Genomic DNA, 5,319 nt, shown 5'->3' with positions numbered 1-5,319 from the left:
TTCTTCAGTGGTTGATACACAACCTTAAATACATGGGCAAGAAAGAGGACAGGAGAATCTTTTCCGCTTTTCCTGATGGTAATATGTGAATACTGTCTCTGATAGACAAGCCAAAGGAAACTGAGATTTCAGAATGGGACTTGAATTCCTCGATTTGGAGATGAAAGTTTAGGCTCTGTATAGGTTGTTCTTAACCCCCACTTATTTGTTATATGGTATTTCTGAAATATACTATTCTTCACAGTCCTAAGTAAGAAAATGTAGTCATAGTGCTAATACTTGCCCTGAGATATTGTCTTCCAATTGATGTTCAAGCTGCCTAACATGTATTTACTGACACCTACTCTGTGTTAAGTTGAATAATAGGCAATGGACTTTGAAAAATGAATAGGATGAAACCTCCACCTCTAAAGGTCACACACATTCTAGTGGCAGAGATATAGCCTATGGCTTCACCATCACCTTTTATTTACAAAGTGTGAAAATACCACAGTCTAAAAATTAAACTTAAGCCTGTGTATTCTTGGTCAAGCTACTTGACCTTTCTTAGCTTTAGTCTCATCAACTGCAAAGGCAATTGTGAGGATGTCATGATCAGTTTTACTTACAGGTCCTACTTTCGTGGTGGCACATAGTAGGTGCTCAAGAGAGGTGACCCTTGTTCAAATGCATGAGAAGTAGTTCATGGTACTGCCAGGACTTCAGATTTCTATGTGTAGCCAAGTGTCACATGAGTAATGGTATTATCCAATTAATTCAGAAGCAAACAGTCAACTTAAAGGCAAACCAAAGTTGGGGTGGGGATTATGTCAATGGTGGGAATCAAGAAGTAAACAGAAAGACATATGTAAATATAAATTCTGGATCAAGTGCTGTGTTTCTTAGACATGGCTTTATTTTCATCCTTTAAAAGACCCAGCTTCTTTGCAACTGCTTAGTTCAGTCAGCAAATCAGTCAATCTTGGCCATTATGACAGAGCCAAATGTAATGTCAACCATTTGAAAATCTGACCTCTCTTTCCATACACATATGAGACAGGTAACAAGTCTTTCTGCTCCTACCTACTTGTGCTTGCAACTTATTCAGAAATATACTCAGTAGGGAAGGGAAGGAGTCTAAAATTATCTGCACAGCTTCTGTGCATGCCACATGTGCTAGGAACATTTTTCACTGTCTTGAGTAATCCCCCTAACCACCCTGTATCATGCCAGGATTAAGTACAAAGAGGTTGAGTATGTTGCCACAGGTCACAGAGGTAATAAGGATAAGACCCAGGGTGGCAGGCCAAGTCCTCTTTACCTACAGAGAACTGTCCGTTCTCAAGGCCAGCAGAGCTCCAGCCAGATGTACTACAGGAGAGCCAATGCCATCACCTTGATTCTTCCTAACTGCTGTTGAGGAAACCACCTGACTTCAAAACATACTTTCCAGAGTAAGTATCTTAGGAAGAGAAACACTGAAAATTCAGGATTGGCCCTTGGCCTCCACACTGCTCCTCTCACTGAAAAACACAGTAGCCTCCTGTACAGATGAGCCTCAGCAGATTGAGGTGGTAAGAGTCAGTTCCTGGATGGGAGGAACTGATAATATTCAGGTTATCAGCATCTGTCAGGCTGAAGACCTCACATAGGTACTTTCATACATAAAACCCTGGGTTGAACAATTTAAATGGGTTTTCTTTTAAACTGCAGGACTTCACAGAGCATTTAATATGCTAAAGTGCATATCATGAACTTTTTCATTTTTTATTTTTTTGGTCTGAAGGGATTAGTGTTCCACTGAAGGTATTTTAGAAGCAACTGTAATAATCATTTTAAGAGTAAAAGTAACAACAACAACAAAAACTCCAGTCAAGGCTTTCTTACCCATTATATATATACACAGTTCAAGAGTCAATATAAAGATGAGAACGGCAATACTAATTACAGCTATTTATTAAGCCTTAGCTACTTGCCAAAAACTGTGTTAACTCCTTCTCCTCATGAAAACCCTGCATGTCAGGTAACATAAAATACTAAGAAACAATATAATTGCTAAGAGCACAGGCGCTGAAGTGAACCCGAGTATAAATTCCAGCTCTTGTTACGTAACCTTGCATTAGGCCCTTGTCTCTCTGTACTTGGATTCCTCCACCCATAGAGTCGGTATAATAGTGCTTACAAGTATTACACACTCTTCATCCCATTTTGCAAATGAAGAAACTGACATTTAGAGGGACCTTACCATTAGACTGAGAAATGTGAGGCAGTTGTCCTCCTGGAAAAAGTCCAGACCTTGGAGCCTGAAGACTTTGCCTGGCAGCCCACGTTGCCAGTCACTAGCTCTAGGGTCTTAGGTAACCATTTTTCTTGTCTAAGGTTCCCTTACAGGTATAATGGGGCTGATAATAGACACACACCCACACACACGCGCACGCGTGCACGCACACACTGTGCCACTGTATGGATTAGATGAGATAATGAATTAGAAAGCACTCAGCATGAGGCCTGCTGCACCCACATTCAGTAAATGTTTTGGAATCTAAATGTTCTCTTTGTAACGTTCTTTCTCCATTAAACTCCAATCAAGAAAATGGTGTTTTAAGATAACAATGACAGAAAACTGAGTCAGCAAGTGAAGTGTAAGTCAAATACATGTGCTTTTTTTTTTCCCCTTTTTCTTTTCTACATTTATTTTCCCAGGAGACACAATCCTCTCTGAAACTACAAATGAAATAGCCACCCTGTGGAGTCTTTGTGAGAGAATTTTATCTTTCATTTATTTTTCTTCTAGGGTCTTCATGTTGGATGAAACTTGCATACATATGTTTTTCCACACCTCTAATCTTCCCATACCCTACTCAACATGTACTTCTTTGACTATCATTGTTTCTACTGCTCAATGCACTTTTAATTTCTGTATTGATTTTATTTAAAATTATTGTAGTCTCTAGAGACCTTAAAGACATTTTTCAAAATAAAATAAAGATTAAATAGGGTTCACTCATTCCCAAATGCCTTTGCTGGTTCCAGACTCTACCTCTGACCATTTATTATGTGAAAAACTTTGCAATCTGAATGTGACAGAGAAACAAACTCACTATTTAGTTCTTTATCAAAGCATCATAAATGATTGCTGTGCTGTCTGAATACTCCTGATGATTGTGGGTACTGACCTCATCTCAGACATTCACCTTCAGTGTCCTCCCCTGATCACACCTTGTATCTCTCATGTGTCAGTCTTTTATTTACCATCTGCCACGTACTATGCACTCTGAATATCCCATAAGAGGGTGGTATGGGTAAGTCTTCAATTAGACCTACTGATGTGTCTCCATATAACTTCCATACAATTGGCATTAGCTATGATAGAAACATGCTGCCAGAACACAGAAGATAGAGCAATTCATGGTGCCCTTCAGATATGGGGAAGGCTCTGCAAAAGAATTCAGTCTTGATAAGTGACCACTGGTTTTCCATGAAGAAAATAGCTTGAAGATACAGAATTCTAAGCAGAGGAAACAGAATGATGAGAGAATGCGTGTGGGAATGCACAGCTGGAAAAAAAAAAAAAGTTGCAGAGGAGAGGAGCATAAAGGGAAAGCAGAACATAAAATCTCTCAGACTAATAAAACCAGTATCCATATGAGAGAGAAGCAAAGGGGTTTCCTGCATATAGGGACAGTATTCATCTTTTTTTTTTTTAATTAGTGAACACTTTATTATTTTCCCATTTTATTGAGAAATAATTAACATGCAACACTATATAAGTTGAAAGCATACAGTATGATGGCTTGATTTTCATATTTACATATATTGTGAAATGATTATCACAATAGGTTCAACAGACTTTTTTTTTTTTTTTGGCATGAGTGAGTAAAAGCCAAATTTCTGTAGGATTAGGAAGGAAGAAATCCTTAGTGAGTTATAAAAATTAGTAAGTTTCACACATTTAGATCAGAGAAGGTTATAGTTAATTTTGACAGTAAAAATCATGTTTTATTATTTTAAATCTCCCATCCTCCTTTTAACTTTTAGGATAAAGTCTAAGAACTTTAGCAGAGCTTGCAGAGCCTTTTATAAACTGCTACCATTTTATGTCTCCAGCCTCACCTCTGGTTGTGTTCAGGATGCCCCTATGCATTTCTAAGCTGAGAATTCATTCATTCAATAAATTGAGCACTTACAATATGCCAGGTAAAATTCGAGATAGATCAGTGAACAAAAGACAAAGATCCAAGCTCTGCAGAGCCGAGTTTTTAGTGCAGAGATACAGAAAAGAGATGAAAGTTATAAATAATTGAATTATATGGTATGGTAGAACATAACATGTGCTATGGATAAAAGAAAAATAACGTAGAGCAAGTTAAGAGGGATTTGGAGTAGAGAGTGATGGGTAGGTACTGGAAAGACTTAAAGGATCAATGACCCTTGGTGAACTGAGGTGTTTGGGGGTGCTGAGTCCTAACCACTAGACCATGAGGGAGTGTCAAGTGAGGTGTCTGGAATGAAAGGGGTGCAGGGTATGTGGGAGTTGAGGCAGAAGGACTATCATTAAGGTCAGACGACACTGAATTCAATGGAGAAATATATCAATCAGGGTTAAAACAGGAAATGTATGACATACATCAGGATTATTTAAGGAGAGTTTAATACAAGAGATATGGGTATAAAAGTATGGGAAAGGTGTAAGGAAATCACATAGGATAAGGAAGTTTCCAGCGCTGAAAACAGTGGAACTCCATTACCACCCTGCACTGAAGGATGAAGGGAGTCAGCTGTTACCAGAACCCAGAGAGGAAAGGGCTGTAGGGAGAGAGCTGCCAACAGGAGCTGTGATGAAGGAATCAGCCAGCTCTCAGCAACCCCACAGGCAGCAGCCAGTGGAATGACTGCCCTGAACTTCCTCTCCTTCCTTCCTTCAATGTCTGGCTGCTGCTCCCCATGAATGAAATCCAACTGCAAGCCAAAGATGATGGAAATAGGTGGAGAGTGGATTTGGAGAGACAAAGGTAAATTCTGAAGAGTTTATTCTTGTGAATGAGAGGCTCATATGTAATTAATGTGTTTAAAAACAAGGATTTACAATTGAAAAATTCACAGAAGACCTAAATAGACATTTCTCCAAAGAAGATATACAGATGACCAACAGGCACATAAAAAGATGTTCAACATTGTTAATTATTAGAGAAATTTAAATCCAAACCACAATGAGGTGTCACCTCACATAGGTCAGAACTGTCCATCATTAAAAAATCTACAGGGCTTCCCTGGTGGCGCAGTGGTTGAGAGTCTGCCTGCCGATGCAGGGGACACGGGTTTGTGCCCCGGTCCGGGAAG

The sequence above is a fragment of the Physeter macrocephalus genome, chromosome 16 (genome assembly GCF_002837175.3).
Source record: "Physeter macrocephalus isolate SW-GA chromosome 16, ASM283717v5, whole genome shotgun sequence".
NCBI classification, from domain to species: domain Eukaryota; kingdom Metazoa; phylum Chordata; class Mammalia; order Artiodactyla; family Physeteridae; genus Physeter; species Physeter macrocephalus.
The sequence above is the reverse complement of the archived record's forward strand: the minus strand, read 5'-3'. Positions refer to the sequence as shown.